Raw genomic sequence first — 22,165 nt, 5'->3', positions numbered from 1 at the left:
TGCACGTTGGCAATGTGAATTTGGCTTTGAACTTTTGGCTTGCCCACACATTTTTTTTATAACTGACTATTTTGTCTGGCTTAGTTTTGGCTACATTTATCAAGTCTTAGCTCACAGTTGTGCCTCCTCAATGTTCTAACAATACGTTTGCTTTATTTGTAGTCAAATGCAGCATTTTTTAGTCTGCTCGCTAGCATTAGGTTTCGAAATCGTTCGTGCGTTCTGTGCCAAATAATTTCCACACCCATTCTCACGCACAACACAGTCACACATATACTCCTGTCAATGGTAGTAGTCTAAATGTGGTAATTGAAGAGAATAGTCCCAAATGAATAGCGATATACCTACACAAGTAAAATATTTTCTCCATGGAAAAATAATGAATACAAAGCCATTTCATCTATTAAGCTCTGAGAGTAAGGGCTGTCACCAGGATGAGGTAAGTGGATCAATTCGACTGGAATACTCGGTCAAATCTTTTTGTGTAATGATGATTTGTTTCGTGTGGTGCATGTGTGAGCAGTGTTTAATCTCTGTGCAAGCAGTAGTTTGCATTCGCCTTTTCACATTAATCCACAAGCAGGAAACAGACATCCACTTCTGTGAATGATAGGAGCAAGACTCTACCACTGTGGCAATGGAGAGGGCCTACTTAAATTGGTGGGGATATGTGACTAGGTGGTTTTGCACAAGCCAAATTCTCAAGCCAGTAGCCCTACTTTCCTTACCTTCGTTGGCCAATTGGCTCCATCCTAGAGAACCAAAACTGAACCAAATCACTAAGTGATGTTAAGTTTTTTTTTTCTTTTAAAACTTTACAGAGCTGCAGAATGAATTAAGGCATCCCATTGTGATAGAGCCGAAACTGCAAATGTTTTGTAGGGGTGCATTGTAATCAAGTTCAGATTGCACCCGTATGTAGACTTTTGTTGTATTAGCACAAATATTCGCGAAACATGTTAAAATGGTGATTTAACACAAAAAATGAATGTAACTAGCAGAAAACATTAACGTGAAGTACTTGTGTTGTTCAACTGACAATTATTCATGTACTAAATGTGTTTATTAATTGCACCATCTTACATGTAGGTAAAATGCAATAATTTCCATGCAAATTCGTAAAGCTCACATGATGCTTTCCTATGTTAGCTGAATTTTGTAGGCCTAAAATGTGGTTCCCTGGAAACTCTTGCTTTAGAATTAACAGCTTGAATTGTATGTTTGATTTGGAATTTGTTCTTTCTCACAATTTGTGTTGTTGGTGAAAAAAGTGCTCATGTTAGTTAGAAAAATGTCTTTATTTTATTAGTTAGGCAAGGAGAGAAGAAGTTAGAATCGTGTGGCTTGAGCTGATAAAGGAAGGTCGTTGTGCTTCACATAGGAGAAGGCCTAGGATCCAAGGACAAAATGTATTAAGTAAGGAACACTCTTGTCCTGTGGAAAAACACCTTCAGGATTGTACCCAGAGCATATAGCATGACTAAAACACGATTTTGAGAATATTACCTATGAATAATGTCTTGTTGTGAGTAGGAAAAGTGCATATGGCTGAGATACCCGCCACCCCCTCTCAACACAATCCCCAAGGATGGGAAACCGGAAACAGTTCTGAAGTTTTTGGAGACGGGAGGGAGTGACCCTCCCGGGCCGTATTTATTAAAATATGAAACAAAATTAAAACATTAAAATAAACAGTTTCATATTATGTACAATTTCATGACCACATTGCGATGTTTGGCTAACCTTAACCTATCCTCTAGTACAAAGGTTCTCCTAGCCGAACTAACATCCTACCAAACATTTACTTAACTTTTGAAATTGTACATCCTAACGTTTAAGGGCCAACGGCAAGGTCGTAACCGGTGTCAAGATCCCTAACCCAGACATATCCCCCTCACTTGTGAGGGGCGGCACGGAGGCTTACCTCAAGTGCAACTACCAATTTCCCTTGACTTGACGGGGGCCCCAATAAAACTCGACGCCACTTAAAGGTCGTACGAGGACTCGTGTGAGGTATCTAGAAGGTAGCGTAGACCCCCCCCAAACCCCACACAACTTACCACATCTGCCGTCGCAGACGTACTGGCCCCGGGAAATTCCCCAGGAGGGGGCTGTAACCCCTCCTACCCATGAAGGGGCCTTGACCGCCTTCCCTTTCCTTTCGGCGACCCATCCTTAGAAGGGACCGCCTCCCCGTTGAGGGGCCAATGGCCACCTCCCCCGAGCGCCCCCATCCGTAATGGGTGACGCCCACTCATAGGGATCTTCCAATTAGTGCTCACCGATCATGACCTTACCGCCCGACCAAAATAAATACGACAATGATAACTAAATAACTAAAGACTAAATATAACAAACAGTAGCAACAACAACTTTATTCAAAGCATGCCTACTGATGAACACTAAAGCAGAATTACTTTATTTGCAAAACATAACACAAAACGATCATCCTTTATTGCATACTCAAAATCTTCACGATAATACCGCAACCTGTAAACGAAAATCAGAATTATCAATCAAACTTTATTTAAAACCACTCGCTGTCTTCAGGGGCTGGTGGGTGGGTCAAAAATGGCTCTTCGTTCCGTCTCGAGCTCACGTGCAGCGAGGAGGTGCAGCTTCAGAGCACAGGAACAAGAGGATGCTTTCCGGTCTTGTTCCTCCTTTTATCCGTCTTCAGGGCGGGCGTAAACCCGCCCCTGTCTGCCCCAAGGGCGTGGCCAGCCGCGTCAGTGTCTAGGCCAACCCACTCTAGGGCGGGAAAAGGCGCGCCCCGGCTACGCCGCTTCGGGCATACCAGCCGAGACTCGCCTCCCGCCCAAGATGGCTTCCCGGGGTGATCGTGGTACTCTGCCATACGTTCGGGGGGACCGATTGGTCGCCCCTTGCCATATGGCTGAGATACCCGCCACCCCCTCTCAACACAATCCCCAAGGATGGGAAACCGGAAACAGTTCTGAAGTTTTTGGAGACGGGAGGGAGTGACCCTCCCGGGCCGTATTTATTAAAATATGAAACAAAATTAAAACATTAAAATAAACAGTTTCATATTATGTACAATTTCATGACCACATTGCGATGTTTGGCTAACCTTAACCTATCCTCTAGTACAAAGGTTCTCCTAGCCGAACTAACATTCTACCAAACATTTACTTAACTTTTGAAATTGTACATCCTAACGTTTAAGGGCCAACGGCAAGGTCGTAACCGGTGTCAAGATCCCTAACCCAGACATATCCCCCTCACTTGTGAGGGGCGGCACGGAGGCTTACCTCAAGTGCAACTACCAATTTCCCTTGACTTGACGGGGGCCCAAATAAAACTCGACGCCACTTAAAGGTCGTACGAGGACTCGTGTGAGGTATCTAGAAGGTAGCGTAGACCCCCCCCCAAACCCCACACAACTTACCACATCTGCCGTCGCAGATGTACTGGCCCCGGGAAATTCCCCAGGAGGGGGCTGTAACCCCTCCTACCCATGAAGGGGCCTTGACCGCCTTCCCTTTCCTTTCGGCGACCCATCCTTAGAAGGGACCGCCTCCCCGTTGAGGGGCCAATGGCCACCTCCCCCGAGCGCCCCCATCCGTAATGGGTGACGCCCACTCATAGGGATCTTCCAATTAGTGCTCACCGATCATGACCTTACCGCCACAGGTCCGGATAGTTGACCGGCTATCCGGACCCCCCACCACACTCCTACCTAAAGGTCATGTTTAACGTCTTCAGCCAAGCTATGAAGTCTCCTATGAGTAACTCATTCCCCATCCGAGACAAATGAACACCATCCCCCAAGTACATACTGTCATCATTAATACATCCATGCGCGATAGAATGCAGTGCATTGGAACGGAACAACCTACTTACTTTGTTGTTAATTTTTCTCACCGAGTGATTTAAAGCAGAAACCGAAAAGGCCCCCCGCCACACTTTCCGTGGGATCATATGGGACCATGCAATCGTGCACCCTGGAACTCTCCTCGCTAACCAACTTACAGTGGAAAGCATCGCTTCCAGGAGAAGTCGTCTACCAGTGGTGACCAAATCATTGCCCCCAAGATGTACTATGACTACAGACGGCGGTGACCTCGTCCGCCCTAGCAAACCCTCGAAAAATGATTGGAACTGGTCAATACAGAGACCGCCCTTTCCGTAGAAGGACACCCTGTACCCGTATTCCCCAGCCACGTGCACCATGTCACCTGCCTTGAATACGTCCGCGGCACGCCTCACGTATGAGTGACCCACGACCCACACCTCCTTTTTGACAGCCGGTGATGTCTGACCGCTGGCCCGGTGTTGGGTCGACTGCATAGTCCGCCCCGCCTCGTAGGCTTGCGTAACTGAAAACCAAACAAAAACAAGAAGCGTGAGTACATCATTACGGCTTCACAACATGTGCAAACGCACATACCTTTTATAACAATTGGAGGACCAACGCCCCACACGTTTAACTTGTTCCACATTCAGACCCCTGGCTGTAGCCTCTGTAGCAGCCCCTATCCGAAAGGAATGGGTCCCAAATTCACCCGGGTTCAAGCCCGCAGCTGTAATCGACATCGCAAGCACCCGCTGAAACTGAAACCTTGTCAGTGGGGTGGCGTCCGCGTGTCTCAACAAGGTCCCCCCCCATGATGCCACCCTTTGTGTTAAATAATCCTCTAAACACTTCACTGGGCACATGGACGACCCGGGAATCCTGCGTATAATTATGCATTCACCCATCCCACTCTGGTCGGTTTTGGACCTCACAAACGAGACAGTCATCGTCTCCCCTCTGATCTGAACGTGCTCTGCGCACAGTCCTCCCGTCACATCCTGCTTGTTCCTTGCCACTAATTCGCTTACCCGCATAGCCCCATGAAATGCCAGCGTAAAAGCGGCTCGGAATAACACTGTCTTAAACTGAGACGAACATGTTGTAGGGAGTCTGGATAATAACTGGGCCAACCTATCCAAACCTATCGGGCGCCTCTCATCTACTCTGCGACCCTCAAGGCGTTGCCACCCACGTAGCGCTTTTTGCACAACGAAAGACGCTGTCGGGTCCTGGATCCCATGAGCCCTAGCAACAAAGGAAATGGCAGCCCGATGCCTCTGGGCCGTGGCCACCGTTTTCCCTGCCAGATGTAATGACATCAGAAAGTTCACAACCCCTTCCTCCTGGCCCCAAAGCTCCTCTCTAGCAGTCCCCAAAAAGGCTAAATAGGACCGGAACGCCCCTTCATATGCCTTCCTCGTCCTGGGTGCTAAACTCTCTCCCACGAGGTTACGAAGTTCGGGGCACCGAGAGACCAAAGAGCTTCGGGAAAGGGTGCCGGCTCCGGGTCCGCTGTGGGCAGAAAACCCCAGAAGGCCTGCATACGAAAACGAGAAAGGGCATCAGCCGCCTGGTTCATTACCCCAGGGACATGTCTTGCTTTGAACAACACATTCAGTTGCATACACAGTAATACGATTTCCTTGAGCAGCCTCAAAACCCATTTGCATCGTGCTGCCTGACTATTGATACACTCAACCACGGTCATATTGTCAGACCAAAATACCACAGAGTGATCTCTGAACCCTTCGGGCCACGTTCTCAGGGCCACGAAAATGGGGAAAAGTTCCAGGAAAGCAATGTTACTTGTCAGTCCACTGTTACGCCACCATGCCGGCCATTTTTGTGCAGACGTCTCGAGCTCACGTGCAGCGAGGAGGTGCAGCTTCAGAGCACAGGAACAAGAGGATGCTTTCCGGTCTTGTTCCTCCTTTTATCCGTCTTCAGGGCGGGCGTAAACCCGCCCCTGTCTGCCCCAAGGGCGTGGCCAGCCGCGTCAGTGTCTAGGCCAACCCACTCTAGGGCGGGAAAAGGCGCGCCCCGGCTACGCCGCTTCGGGCATACCAGCCGAGACTCGCCTCCCGCCCAAGATGGCTTCCCGGGGGGATCGTGGTACTCTGCCATACGTTCGGGGGGACCGATTGGTCGCCCCTTGCCACACTTCTCTTTTGCCTTCGAAGAGAGAGCATCTTAGAGCAAGCTCTCTTTCAGTAGCTTTATACTACATGACCCATTAATTGTGGAGAGACTTCTTAGGAAGCCTCTGTATGCTGACACCCTCTATCCTTCTTCCTAAAGATGCTTAAGTACGGAAGCCACTTTAGTGTTAGAGTAGGGATACATTTGATGCTTTTCACTCACCCCCCTCGATGCAGGGAACCTTGGACTCATGCTTTTTGATCTTCTGCATTCTGCTTTTTGAACTAATAGTATTACTCGTGTTGCATCGTCTAAACTGGATATGCAGAATTGGCTTCATGCTAATTTCGATGTATTTCTACACCCTTATATTGAGGTGTCTGTATGTTCAGTTATTTTTGGCTCTATAATAAATCAGCTAACCTCATATAGTTCTCTGTGCTTGTGTTTCCAAGAGGATTTTAAATTTGCTGATTGGTCACCTAATGAATTTCCTCCCCTTTACACTTTCATGCTGCGAAAAAGAACCTTTGAATTGTGAATCTAGAACAGGTGTAGAACATGTGGCCCCAACCGATTCAGTTGGTAGAATAGGATGGTTCGCACATAAAGTAAGGGGAGAATCAGGATATAGTCCGGTGCAGGTAGAACTTAGAACCCCCATAGTCTAAAATAGAGCCCAATGATCGGGAACGGAAGACAACGGAATCTGGCCAGGACTGATGGAGATTGATGGTGCGGCGAGAACAGCTGCGGAAGGAGGAGTGAGTATTAACAGGGTGTTTGTGGTGTGTTAGACTGCAGGAATGATTTGATGGTGTGATGTCTTGCGGAGATGGTATGAGAGCCGAGTGAATGTGGCTTTGGGCTGGACGTGGTCCAAGGATTGAGATTTAAGTTGCGGGTCCCAAACTGGCCTAAAATACCAGGATATATTAAAAGGTATAGAAGACACAGAGACTTGAGAGGTGCAGAAAACATGGGAAGTGCAACAGCTCAAGTGGGTCCTGGTACTGCAGTTGTGGGAATGACATCCGCAGGAGTAGGGGGGACTGGAGTGTCCACCTTGGGAGGTATAAAACAAAACAGAGCTAACACAGCTTCATTGTTACCGGAAGCTCTTACAGTACCAGTTACCATTGGTCCTGTTGATCCTATGTATGACCCAAGCTCAGTGGGAACATTTGGTCAGAGACAACCTATGCATTCTGAAGAGACTGAATTTGGAAGAACAGGGTGAGCAAATGGGAATTGTCCATTTTTACTGCCTATGGAATCTAGAACCCTGATGACGGCTACTGCTGATCGCTCTGGCGTACACATTAGTTCTAGTACTATGCGGTCTATACCCATGATAAATACCCGTTTAAATTCACAGATGTGGGAAAAAACAGTGAGAGGACCAAGTGGTGTGAGGTTAGAAGCAGGCACAAGTCTGGGAGCCTCTGGAAATCAACATGTCCTAGATGCTGCAGATTTGGAATCCTGGTTGAGAGACCATAATAACAGCTAGGAGAATCAGAGCAGTACATCAAGTCAGGGTACCATCAAGGCTCAATCAATCATTCAGGGGTTTGTAAAGTGCTCTACTCACCCGTTAGGGTCTCAAGGCACTAGGGGGCGGGGGCCGTTCTGTTTGGGGTAATTAGAAGAACCAGGTCTTGAGGTCTTTTCAGAATTGGCGCAGGGTTGGGCTTTGCTGGAGGTGGAGGGGGGTTGTTCCTGGTCTTAGCGGTGAGGTAGGAGAGCGACCTTCCACTCGCTCTGTTCCTGTAGAGACTTGGGGCAGTGGAGAGAGGGAAGTCAGCTGAATGGAGGTTTCTCTTAGGGGTATGAAGGGAATGATGTTTGTTGAGGTATTGTGGTCCAATGTTGTGGAGTGCCTTGTAGGCGTGCATGAGAAGGTTGAAGGTTATTCTTCTTTCAATGGGGAGCCAGCAGAGCTCGCGGAGGTGTTGGGTGATATGATTGTGCCGGGGGATATTGAGTGTCAGTCAGGGTGTGGGCTCTGGATAGTCTGGAGCTTGAGGAGGAGTTGTTTGTTGATTCCGGTGTAGAGTGCATTGCCATAGTCCAGTCTGCTGGTAATGAGGGTGTGTGTGACCATTTTTCTGGAATCGGTGGGTATCCATTTGAATGTTTTCCCGAGTTTGCAGAGGGTGTCGAAGTATGCGGAAGAGACAGCGTTGATCTGCCGGTTCATAGTGAGCGATGGGTCCAATATGATGCAGAGGTTACGCAAATGGTCTGTTTGGGTGGGTGGGTTTCCAAGGGTGGGGTCCACAATGTGTTTTCCCATGCAGAGGGGTTGGAGCTCAGGATGAGGACTTCCTTTTTCTCTGAGTTGAGTTTCAGGCAGCTGTTCTTCATACAGGTTGCGATGGCTTTCATCCCTTCTTGGAAGTTGTGGCTTTTGGTGCTGAGTTCCTTTGTGAGGGACAATGTTGAGTCTGTGGTTTCTGACGATGGTTGAGAGAGGGGCCATGTATGCTTTGAAGAGGGTAGGACTTGGGAAGTATTCCTGTGGTACTCCGTCGGTTCTGACCACCAGGGCGGGAGTCTTTGGTTACTACCTGTGAAGAATGAGCGTATCCAGTCTAAGGCCTTTCTTTGGATGCCAGATGGTGCAGAAAGCTGCTGATAAGTCCAAGAGTATGAGTGCTGACATTTTGCCATGGTCAAGGAGGGCACGTATGTAGTCTGTGGCGGTGAGGAGGGTGGTCTTGTTGGTGCGGTTGCTGTGTAATCCAGATTGGGAGGTGTCTAGGATGTTATTGACTTCAATGACGTCTGCTAGCTGGGTATTGAGAGACTTTTCGATGACCTTGGCTGCAAAAGGAAGCAGGGAGATGGGTCTGAAGTTCTTGAGGTCTGTTAAGTCTGCGAGGGTGTTGACTTCGACTTGCTTCCAGTTGTCTGGGAATGTGGCAGTCTTGAGGGAGCAGTTAATTGTTCAACGTAGCTCGATGCGGTGGCTGTGATGTCCCTGTGGAAGATGTGTGACAGGCAGGGGTCTGATGGTGCTCCAGAGTTTTTTGGTGCAAGTGGCGGCACACTGGAACTCCTTGCCCATTAAGATCCGCGCTGAGCCCAATATCCTGCACTTTAGGAAACTATTGAAAACACACTTGTTTCCGGTGTAGGACTGAGTGAGAGCCTTCCTTTCCTGTGTTCACAGCGCCGGGATGCCCCTGGGTAACTGCGCGCGTTACAAATTTTATATAGATAGATAGATATAGAGTGGATGCTCTTCAAGGTCTTAAGGTTTCTTCAGTCGTGAGTGGGGTCCGAGTAAGTAGAGTCTGTTGGGTGGCGTTGCTGAGGGTTCAGGGAGTGCAAAGGTCTTGGTCATCAAAGCTGTCCTAGATCGTCTTGATCTAGAGGTGAAAAAAGGAGCTGAGTCTTTTGCGCAGGTCTTGGGAGGGATGGACATCTGTTGTTTTGCTGGTTGGTTTGCCACTCCCTGTATGATGGTGAAGAGTTCCTTGGAGTTGTGATCATTGGAGAGGATTCTGTGTTCTTTGTGGATTTGATGAGTTGGTGGTGTCTTGGTGGCTGTATTTTGGCCGGTGCGTGTTTCTGAGGTTTTGCTGGTTATGCACGTCTTTTTTAGCCATTAGCAGGAGTGCTTGATTCTTGGTGTGCTGTAGGGAACCAGTTTGCTTTCTTGTTGGCCTTCTTGTAGCCTTCTGGAGGGTGGCGAGAATGTTGGTGAAGTTGGCGATCCATTGATGGAGGTTGCTTGCTGCGGTGTTGGCATCTGTCATGGTTTGGGATGGAGTGCCGGTGAGGGCGGGGAGAGGTCTTCTTTGAGACTTTGTTCCAGCTTCTGCGTGGGAAGCAGCGACCGTGCTTGTTTGCGGTGTGTTTTCTAAAGGAGAAATGGATGCAGTGGTGGTCAGTCCAGAGTAGTTCTGTGGTGTGGCTGAAGAAGATGCTGTTTTCTCCCGCAAAGACAGGGTTGAGTGTGTTTCGTCCTGTGTGAGTGTGGGCGGAAGCAAGTTGCTTCAGTTCTGTGTTGTTAAGGTTCTCTAGGAGAGCGGGGATGTTGGGGTCATTTTGGTTGTCCAGGTGGAAGTTTAAGTCTCCGAGTAGTATGTAGTTTGTGGAGGCGAAGGCGTATGGTGCGATGGCGTCAGCAATGATGCTCGAGAATGGAGTACGGGGGCCAGGTGGTCTGTAGTTGAGGGTTCCGCGGAGTGTCATTTTGGGGTTGGCTTGGATCTGGAAGTGAATGCATTCCATGGGCAGCGAGGTGTCACCCCGGTCGGTGGTTGTCATGCAGAGGGAGATTTTGTGGATGATGGCGATTCCTCCTTCAGGAATGGTAGGGTGGTCTTTTCTCAGGATCTGGTATCTGTCGGGATGGAGGTTGCAATATCGGGTGCAGAGCTGGCGTTGGTCCAGGTCTCTGTGAGGAAGGCGAGGTCAGGTGTGTGAGTGTTGAGGAGGTCCCAGATTTCTATGGCATGTCTGTGCAGCAAGTGCATGTTGAGGAGGATGCAGTTCAGTGGCTTGTGTGTGCTGGCGTCCGGTGGCCTGCGGGTTGCTGCTGGGGTCCGGACGTGGGTTAAGGTTTGGCAGCAGTGTTTGAGAGAGATCGGGCCTTAGATGTTGCTTGGCATCGAGAGTTGACAGTTCTTGCTGCATCCGGGGTTGAGAGTGCGGAAGTTGCTGGGGTCGTAACGACTGGGGGTCATGGACCAGGATCCCTGGTGCTGCACTGCCGCGTACTGACCGCCATTAACTAAGGGCTAGGGGGAGGGCAGTCAGCTGAGAGGCAGGAGTGACAAGCTGTGGTGAGGGGCTGCAGGGGCTGCAGGGGCTGCAGCAGCACGGAGTGCGGGAAGAAGGGACAACCAGAGACAAGATAGAGAAAAGCTAAAACAGAAGAAACACAACAGAGTCGGCAAAATAGAGATGCAAAAGAGGAAAGGGTAGATAGAAAGAGCAAAAAGAGAAAAAACAGGCACAGCAATCAGAAAACAGAAAACGCAGAAACCTTAAAGAGCAAAAAGAGAAAAAACAGGCACAAAAAACAGAGCAGAAGAGCAGAGTGCTCTTCCACTAGACCACCAGAGATGAGACGCAGGCAGGAGCCATGAGGGTGGAGGAGGGCCTCTAATATCTACCTGGCACAGAGTTCGGGCTCAAGGGCAGTCACTTAATGTTGGAGCTGCTCAGGGCGACAGCAGTGATACTGACCAGGAAGCAGTGAAGGTGAAGCTATTGAATGTAGTGAGGCTGAAGTGGATTAAATCCTCAGTGGGAATTTACCTTTAGAGAGGATAGAGACCTATGAGCCGGATAACTTGTTGTTTGTAGCGAAGGATGTCACCCGAGGGGCAATACAGGCACATGAAAAGTTGTTTTAATTGGCTTAAAGATTTGACATACACTTGTCCCGGAAGAAAACCTTGCAGTGGAATAAAAGGCTCACTTACAGTGACCAGGAGTTGGAAGAGGAGAGAGTGACGTGGTGGAAGATACACATCTGGGTGTTGGTCATAAGAATATGGGCTTAGAGTATGTTGGATAGGAGGTCAGATGGTCAAATAAGAAGAGTGTGAGAAAGGCGCTGGGAGAAACACCACCTCCAGGAGGGGGAACGCAGGATGTCAAGGCATACCCGTTTATTCTCCTGAGGCCAAAAGCCAGGAGATTGCGCGCACTGTTTGTAACCTCTGTATCTTGTGCACTGTTTTTAAAATCCTTTACAAATAATATTTGAATTGTTATGTTTGCTTTGGGGAATTTTTAAATGTACCTGCACCACTCGACTTAGCCGAGTAGGTGCTAAGTCAGGCCTCGAACTTGGGAGGCGAAGCTGAAGCAGCGCGGCCATCTTGAGGAGGTATTCGCCCAGGATAGGGTGCAGTCTAGTTGCTGAGGCACCAGGCACTCGGCACCAGTATTTAATCAGGGATTAGAAGGCACTCCCGAGACCCGTTTATTCTCCGGAGGCGAAAAGCCGGGAGATTGCGCGCACTGTTTGTAACCTCTGTATCTTGTGCACTGTTTTTAAAATCCTTTACAAATATTATTTGAATTGTTACATTTGCTTTGGGGCATTTTTAAATTTACCTGCACCACTCGACTTAGCCGAGCAGGTGCTAAGTCGGGCCTCGAACTTGGGAGGCGAAGCTGAAGCAGCACGGCCATCTTGGGGAGGTATTCCCCCAGGATAGGGTGCAGTCTAGTTGCTGAGGCACCAGGCGCTCAGCGCCAGTATTTAATCAGGGATTAGAAGGCACTCGCGAGACCCGTTTATTCTCCTGAGGCGAAAAGCTGGGAGATTGTGCGCACTGTTTGTAACCTCTGTATCTCGTGCACTGTTTTTAAAATCCTTTACAAATATTATTTGAATTGTTATGTTTGCTTTGGGGCATTTTTAAATTTACCTGCACCACGCGACTTAGCCGAGTAGGTGCTAAGTCGGGCCTCGAACTTGGGAGGCGAAGCTGAAGCAGCGCGGCCATCTTGGGGAGGTATTCCCCCAGGATAGGGTGCAGTCTAGTTGCTGAGGCACCAGGCACTCGGCACCAGTATTTAATCAGGGATTAGAAGGCACTCGCGAGACCCGTTTATTCTCCTGAGGCGAAAAGCCGGGAGATTGCGCGCACTGTTTGTAACCTCTGTATCTTGTGCACTGTTTTTAAAATCCTTTAAAAATATTATTTGAATTGTTAAGTTTGCTTTGGGGCTTTTTCAAATTTACCTGCACCACGCGACTTAGCCGAGTATGTGCTAAGTCGGGCCTCGAACTTGGGAGGCGAAGCTGAAGCAGCGCGGCCATCTTGGGGAGGTATTCCCCCAGGATAGGGTGCAGTCTAGTTGCTGAGGCACCAGGCACTCGGCACCAGTATTTAACCAGACGGCATGCCTCCGCGCAGCGGACGCGTTGAGCAGTCGCGCCAACATCGTGCCAAAGGAGCGCCTAAGGTAAGCCCCTCTGGGCCAGTCCGGGCCAGGACGGGCCCAGGGGCCAGCCCCCTTGCACCTATTGAGCAGAAAAGACCTTTCTTAAAGTACAATAGGGATCAACTTTTACAATTAAGAAGCAGGGTAGGCTTAAAATGTGTACCAATACCCACCAATTTTAGTGACCTTAGGCCTTGCATAGGCTGTGACTATCAATTCATCCCGGAAACGCGTCCATTTACTTTGGCATTACTTAATTACAGATCGCTGCCCAAACACGCAATCGAGATTTCCCTGCTTCTAGAGGAACAAGACCTGGAAGTGCTCTTCCTGACAGAGACATGGACCAACAATAGCTCAGAATCGGATGTTGTCCGAGCTCTTCCCCCGAATTATGTAATGTTGAGCCAAGACCGGATAGCCGGTCGTGGGGGGGGGGTATCGCCATTGTGTAAACAAAATCTTTTAGGATGTAGAAGTGAGAAGGTTGCTATTTCAGGCACAGAATGCATGATGTTCTCCATCACACTGTCACCAACTTGCATGCTCTCTGGGTTTTAGCTTTATAGGCCCCCGGGGGAGCTGGGCCAATTTTTTGAAGATCTTTCGAATTGTGCAATTAATCTCTCTAGCAATGTCCCCAACTTCACCATATTGGGTGACCTCAACATCCACCTAGATGAGCCAGACACCCTGGCTTGTCAGGATTTGATGACAGGATTGGAGATGCTCCACCTTAAACAAATCGTTAAAGGGCCTACACACAAAGCAGGACACTTGCTCGATCACTGCTTTACCAACTTGAGCACAATGGAGTTTGATAACTCTATGAGAGTTCCCTGGTCGGACCATACTCTCCTGTGCTTCTCTCTAATCCCCCTGGAACCTCGAGGACCTGCTAACATCTCCAAGAAAGTAAGCCGAGTTTGGTCTAAATTACCAACTGATATATGGATCTCGAACCTTAGGGAAACTCTGCCTAAGGCTAGTAATGATCCCTCGGAAGCTAATGCCCGCTATAATCAATGGTTGGAGACATCACTGGACCTCTCACTTCCAAAAATTGAACTTTTCCATCGTAGCAGAGCGAATAAAAAAGCTTGGTATACCCCTGAGCTCAAAGCACATAAACAGGTATGCAAGCAGAAGGAGAGGATGTGGAGGAAAGACTTCTCTGAAGTTAGCAAAGATAGTTACAGAACATCGTTACGTAACTATAAGCATGCTATTAAAGCTACTCAGTCCATTTATTATCAGGATAAAATTGCTTCAGCTGTAAGCTCCCCTAGAGAAATCTTTAAGATCTTTAAAGCCTTAGTTACCCGTCCAACTCCCGTCAATGACCTCCTTCTTGCCCATACTCGCTGTAGGGAGTTAGCAAACTTCTTTGCCTTAAAAGTAGAAAATATTTACTCTTCATTTCAGGAGACTTCCATTGGGCCTCTTCTCCCTCCGCCTCGAGATTTTATCTTGCTCGAGGAATTTACTCCGCTCGATTGCCTAAAGGTTCAGTCTCTTTTGGGGAACCTGAAATCAGGCTCTCCGGCAGATGTTGCGCCACCTACCATTCTTAACTTTGTATCGGATACTGTGTCTCTGGTGATCCAGGAGGTAATTAACACTTCATTGGCAGCTCGACTAATTCCACCTCTGTGGAAACATGCAAGAGTAAAGGCGCTACTGAAAAAACCTAATTTGAATCCAGAGGATTGGGCAAATTATCGCCCCATCTCCCTGCTGCCCACCATCAGTAAGCTAGCCGAAAAATATGTAAACTCCTTGTTGGCCACATTCCTCGAAAATAATAACTCCCTACATCCCACCCAGACTGGGTTCAGGCGCAAGCAGGGCACGAAACTGCCCTCATTGCAGTAATAGAGGAAACTAGGATAATTGTGGACAGAGGAAGCTGCGCAGCCATATTGCTTTAAGACCTCAGTGCGGCCTTTGATACTGTCAATCACTCCATCTTGATTCAAAGGCTGAGTGATTTGGGCATTACCGGGACCATACTGAGGTGGCTCCACTCCTTCTCTTATCGCATTTTCGCCGTGTTTGAGGATGATGTTTCATCCCCTCAGATGCATCTACAGTGTGGCGTTCCCCAGTGTTCATCTCTCAGCCCGACCTTATTAAACATCTATATGAGGCCATTGGCTGAGGTGGTGCTTCCCTGGGGGGTGCAACTGGTGACCTATGCTGATGACACTCAGCTAGTCATCACCCTGTCTGGGCAGGAGTCGACTTACGACAATCTTTCCTCCTGCCTCAGCAGAGTCCGTGAGTGGATGGATGAGTCCTTCCTGAAACTCAATGGAGTAAAAAAGGAGGTCATGATGCTGGGACACAACGCACACTCCTCGGTGGAGGGATGGTGGCCGGGTAGTCTTGGCCAGCCTCCCCCCCAAAAAGAGCGAATCAAGAGTCTCGGAGTCTGGTTGGACCCCGCTCTTAACTTCATGGTGCAAGCCCGGAAGGTAGCAGCTACATGCTATGCCCTGATTAGATCACTTAGGAAGATTATTGGGCTCCTTCCTTTTGAGGCGAGGCGGATTTTAGTACAGGCCCTGATTCTATCTCGCCTGGACTACTCGAACGCAGTTTACTCAGGGGCCCCACAGGGGACAATCAAGGTCTTACAGACTTGCACAAAATTATGCGGCCAGGATGTTACTGGACATTCCGCGAAGGACCTCAGCCAAATCCACGCTGCGGCAACTTCACTGGATGCCAGTGAAACAAAGAATTGAGTTTAAGGCCATGCCCATTGTTCATAAAGCCTTGGCTAAGGTTGGACCAGTTTTAATCTAACCTATATTCTATCTCTATCAAACCGGCCGGACCCTAAGATCCAGTAATAAGCATCTACTGGCGATTCCAAGGATAAAGAGAGTCTGCATGGGTGGCAGGTGCTTTTCCCTACAGGCCGCAAAACTCTGGAACAACCTCCCTGACACCATCCATTTAGAAGAGATCCATCTTAGGTTTGGGAAGATGCTAAAAACTTTCCTGTTCCTCTGAGCCATCGGGAATGAATAGGTCTTGAAGCGCTGGGATGCCTCCGGGTAGCCATGCGCTATACAAATGCGTAGTCATTCATTCATTCATTCATACCCGCTATTAGAAATACCTAGCGGAGGGTACCTGCGTGTTCCCTAGCATCAGGGCAACTTTGTTGCATTTACAAATGATTTTTCCGGGTTGAGGGAGAAACCTGCATAGTGGTATAAGCAAGTCAATCACTTTGTTAAGATCTCAAAGGTGTTGCGGATTGTCCTAAAAACTTTGTTCGAAATTTTGGTATCTAGTCATTTATGGTCTGCTAGTAAAATAGCTATGGAGTGGTCTGCTGTCGAGCCAGAGAGGGATCGGGTAACTGCCTATAAACTATCATTCATGTTTTTTTGCTCTTTCTAAAAAAAAAAAGCAGAGATAAGAAATTGAAATATTTCCCCTCATATCGCCAATCTTACGCCTGCTCTTGCATGGCATTTGATTTTGGCGCTGCCTCAGATTTACACGTCCCTGTAAATCTGGTCAGCATCAAAAAGCAATGGGTGTTGTGATGGAACACCCACAGCAACACCCACTGCATGCCCCTTTCATACAGATACATCTGTGAAAGGGTACCATATTTACAAAGAGCTCTTAAGCCACAAAAAGTTGTTTAACGCCACTTTGTAAATATGGAGCAGGCATTGCGCCGCCGAAGTGTTGTTAAAAGAAACGTTCCTGTGGCGCAATACCCCTGAAAAATATGCCCCCTAGTATTTTGTACACTTAATAACATTTGAGAAAACTTTCAGAACAAAATAAAGGGAGAAAGTGTATCTGTTTTTTTCTTTATATATGTAAACAATCCTGGTGAAATACGACAGACGCCTCACCATACCCGACTGAAAGCACTTGTAACCAAGTACTTACCAGCAAAAACATTTATTAGGGCGGTGTAACAACCCAAACATTCCCTTGAAGCTACGACCCTGAGCATGCAATTAATTATTGGTTATTCTTTCAAGTGTATCCCTCTGGACCGTGTCGAATTTAAATGAACCCATTGCAGAGACCACTGTTGCAAAGTCAGACATTTGTATGCAGTCTGCATGCAAAACTCCATTTGTAAAATAAAAGGATGGCAGGGCCCAATTTGATTCCTGACTCATAATAGAGTCCTATAGAATCCAATTGTTATGTCATCTCCCTGGCTGCACATAGAGGCCTTCATCGCAAGGCTCTGGTAATGATGAAAAAAAGATTGCTAATCTGATCTGACAAAAAGGCTCTTCACACACAGCTGAATAGTGTTTTAATTCAGACAGTCACCAATGAAAGTGTACATCAACAGACCACCCGGTAAAAGAGCTCTGGGAGGGAGATAGGGGGAATGGACTTGTTGATAAATAGGAAGTCGCTGCCGCCCTGCTGGGGGCCATTTCTTTCATTTTCATCACAAGGAAATGTCACCTTGAGACAGTTTCACACACTCTAGTAAAAGAGGAACAGAGGTCATACCCTCGAAGAAGCTCACATAAAGCCTCTGTTTTTGTTTGTTGTAACTTAAGGCAGTAATGTGCATGGTTTTTGCATGTGTGGATGAACAAATGCGTGTATTATATGTAGTTTTTCAAATGCACATTTAAATTGGCATGAATTCGAATTTATCATGAAAATTTGTAGTTTATGGAATTAGAAACTATGTATAGTGACAGAGTGGCACATGTATACAATGTGTTATGAAAAGATTTAGGGTTGCGACGAAGGAAAATGCTATGATTAGTGTTATACTTACACAAGAGTCACAGGCAGAATTTCCTTCAGAGTAGGGCTCATAGATTTACGAAATTATAATGTCGAATGCTATATTGAATTCAACCTTTCTCTCAGAAATCATAAAATCTCACCCTCTACTGCTCGGACCTACCCTCTGCCATGAACAATGGGGGACAAACAGCTGACCCGTAGCTGTCATATTCTTCTATTCCCAAGACCCAAATCCACAACACAGCTGCTGAGCGGTTACTGCTCACCAGCTGTCTCTCACCGCAACAGTGAAAAAGAATTCTGCAAAGACCCAGCTCTCCCAAAAATAGGAAAACACCTCTCTGGATTGATTTTGTGCAGGACGGTGCTACCTTCTGCACAATAACAATCCTACCTACAACACAGTCACCCTTTCACTATGGTGCAAGGGTGCCTGCATTGCTGCTAGCCTGCTGAAATAGCACCAGCACAGCAGGAAATAACAGGAATTGACCATATTGGATCAATAAAGTGCATTTCTGCCCATTCACTGTGATGCAGGGCAGGGCAGGGCAGCACATCAAGTGACAGTTAGGGTTGTGCTTTTACAAATGGAGTCTGTTAGAAATGGGGGTCTCTAGTTAGCAAGGTTTGCCATCTTTGTCTAAGTAGGGACCACTATTTCTAGTCAGGGTAAGGGGGATGCACTTCAAAAATAACCCATGCTCACCCCCTTGGTAGCTAGGCATGAGCAGACAGGCTTATCTCAGAGGAAGTGTGTAAAGCACTTGTGTATGTAACAAAGTGAAAACACTACAAATGGACACCACACCAGTTTAGAACAATAGTAAATCTTTATCTAATCAACATAACTAAATCCAACAAAAATCCTACATACACTACTGTATAAAATAATGTACTTTGCAGGATAATATTCAAATTGCAAAAGTAACTTGAAAACACAGTTGTTCTGAGTTGGTAGCTTTGTCCGGGGCTACCACAATGCTGAAAATGACAGATTCTACCAGTTCCAGACGACCGCGTCAGTACGGGTCAGATAAAGCGTAGACAGACTCTTTCTTGTTGAGGCTGACATGCTGGTGTCTGCCTGTTGGCGCAACCATCACAGTTGCAATGTGTAGTGGAAGCAGTGCAGCATTGCAGTGCCCTCATGCTGCGGTGCAGGTTCTGTGACGCTCATCAAATGGCGTTGGTGAGGCCAAGGCTTATGATGTGGTGTGAGGCAGTGCTCGATGCTGTGCTGGCATATGCAAAAACAACAATTGATGGACAGAATGCAGAACAATGTCATACATTCACTCTAGTACAGAGATCTGGGCCTAAATCCATTGTTTGTTTGCATTCCACACCACCCCAGTTCACACATGGCCATATGCAAATCAGCCTTGACCCTGTGCCTTATGGGAACAGTCCAGCCCAAACTGCCAAGCCATGTCTTTCCTGGACCGGAATCAAGCATCCTAGGACCGGTTTCTGGCTATCAGCCGTCTTCAGTCAGGATAGCTTGACTCCTGTGGTGTGGAGAGCATGGGACTTACGTCTGAGTATACCCATCCCACTCGGGGTGACAAATGCAAAAACAACAATTGATGGACAGAATGCAGAACAATGTCATACATTCACCCCAGTACAGAGATCTGGGCCTAAATCAATCGTTTTTTTGCACTCCACACCACCCCAGTTCAGCCATGGCCATATGCAAATCAGCCTTGACCCTGTGCCTCATGGGAACAGTCCAGCCCGAACTGCCAAGCCATGTTTTTCTTGGACCGGAATCAAGCATCCTGGGACCGGTTTCTGGCTATCAGCCGTCTTCAGCCAGGATAGCTTGACTCCAGTGGTTTGGAGAGCATGGGACTCACGTCTGAGCATACCCATCCCACTCGGGGTGACAAATGCAAAAACAACAATTGATGGACATGTCACAGTGCAGGCGACGGGACCAGTTGATGTTCGGGTTGAGTAGCGACAGTGTAGGTGACGTCCGGGCAGAGAGAAGAGAGGCGGTGGGGTGAGTGGTGCCCACATGACGTAGTGCAAGCAATGGCTTGGTGACGGTCACACAGTGGCATTAATGAGACCAAGAATGTGTGTGAAGTGTAACGGTGCCGCCTGCGGTGCCTTCAGGACACAGAACCAGCGTTGGACTTGGTGACAGATTCAGCTGCTCTTTTTTTTCTGCAGCGACTGAAACCAGCGGTTCCAGAGACTGTGCCAGGAAAGGTGTTAAAGTCTTTGCTGTTCCTGAGACTTCTTGAGCAGGGGGCAAGCTCTACCTCAAGCCCTTAGAGATACGTTGTCAAGCAGGATACATACACAGTTCCTCTGCTTGGTAGAAAAAGCTATTGCAGGTGAACCCCAGGCAGCACACTTCAATGGGACAGAACCTCTCCTCCAGCTTCTCCCAGTTCTTCTCCTTGGCAGAGGTTCTTCTTGAATTTCAAAAGTGATCTAACATTCAGGGGGCGGGACCCAAACATTTAGAGGGCAAAATCCTTTGTTCTCTGGAGGCAGAGAGTGTCTGTGCTCAGCAAAAACTAGTTCTGTCCTCTCTGACCCAGCTTCCTGGCAGGAGGTGGAGACAGCATTTTCCAAAGAAGACCAAGCACATTCAGTTGTTAAAGAAATCTCCTCCCCCTACTCTGAATGCGGCCCAGGTATATTCATCCCAGCCCTGACTCACATTAGAAATGCAGAACACATATCACCCCCCCAAGTGGCTGTCTGAACAGAATGCACATTCTGAGCCCCTGTCACTCAAAAGCCAGGCAGTCAGTACACAACCCTAGAAGAGGCACACTGGATGGCTAAGCAAGAAAATACCCACTTTCTAAAAGTGGGATATTCAAACCCAGAATGTACAAATCCTCCATATTTAAAGATGCACCTTTAGATTCTGAGTTCAGGGACACTAAACTCTATTTTCCTATCTTGTTTCAATGGGTAGTTCTACTTATAAGATTGTATAAGAAAATTCCCCATTCTATCCTATGGGGCAGGTAGCCTCTCAATAGTAAAAAAAATGAAATTGGCAGTATTTCACTATCAGGACATGCCCCACACATCATGGCATGGCCTACCTTTCATATACGCTGCACCCCACAGGGGTAACTTGGGCCTACCTTAGGGGTGATTCACATGTAAGAAAAGGGGCCTGGTAAGTGGGTGCACTTACAAGGTTGACATGGCAGTACTAGACTGCACACAGACACTGCAATGGCATGCCTGAGGCCCGTCTGCAAGGCTGCTTGTGTGGTGGCAAAATCAGTGCTGCAAGCCCAATAGCAGCATTTGGTTTGTTTACAGGCCCCGGGCACACCCAATGCACTGGACTAGGAATTCAACAGTAAACCAAATAAGCCAATTATGGAAACACTAATCAATGACAACAATTTACATAGGGAGCACTTGCACTTTGTCACTGATGAGCATTGGCAAAGTACCCAAAGCATCAAGACCAAAAACAATGGTCTCCAACAAACAGTAAAAACACAGGAGGCAAAGGCAAGAATATAGGCAAAACCAACACCAAGGATGCTAGGTCTAACAAGGTCTTACCACGTTCCCCTGCTGTTTCCAAAATATGACATGTTATCTGAATCCTGCCTTGTTTAAAGTAACCAATAACAATTTGACAGACTGTTCAATGCATGGAAACAAATATTTGGAAGATATGTAAACCTTTTTATGAATAGTTGAAACTGAGGTTATTGGCTTCCATTTCTGGGATTGTATAACTTTGCTGGTCAACTACAGGGATCAGTCCAGTGGAGTTTGGAAGATGTAAAAATATTGCTATTCGGGAGAATATTCTGGAAAAGAATACGCAAAGAGAATTTGATGAGAGCATGCCCCTGTTGACACATTCAGAGAAAAGTTGTTTGAGGGGTTTAACTAAGTTAATCCTGGACACTGAACAGTGTAGTGTGGGCACCTTCTAGCCAGTACTTTTCTCCCACAGTTTGCAGTTAGTGATAAATATATCAGTATGTGTTAATGGGTGATATGAGCAAGAATAAGAAGATACATAGAGTTGAGGCCAGATTCTCTTGACAAGTTAATAGTCAGACTAACTACATTACAGACACTTGAATGTACACCACTTAGAGTTAAAATAAATTTATAAAATGGAAGGTGACTGTGGTGCATCATGCAAAATTCTAGTATGTTTGGCTCCCTTTAATCAGTCATGGAACAGGGAGCAGTTCTCTGAGGGATTATGAAGAGCTTACAAATGGTGCCTTGGATACAGTGTATCTGTACATGCTGTATGTGATGAAATTGTCTCATAATGTGAGTCCTAAAAGCATATAATATAAATATACACAAAGGATATTCCTATCTCAAGCAGTGTTCAGTAAATTCCTAACTGTGAAACATCGGGTTACTGGTTGGGGAGGGTGAAACCCTACTAAAGTTACAACCAAAATCCTTGGAAGGCAGAAGCACAAGGAAACGCCAAAATAACCAATGCTCAGCCCTCTGGTAGTTTGGCACAGAGCACTCAGGCTTAACTTAGATGCATTG

Source organism: Lissotriton vulgaris, chromosome 7 (assembly GCF_964263255.1).
Source record: "Lissotriton vulgaris chromosome 7, aLisVul1.2, whole genome shotgun sequence".
NCBI classification, from domain to species: Eukaryota; Metazoa; Chordata; class Amphibia; order Caudata; family Salamandridae; genus Lissotriton; species Lissotriton vulgaris.
The sequence above is the reverse complement of the archived record's forward strand: the minus strand, read 5'-3'. Positions refer to the sequence as shown.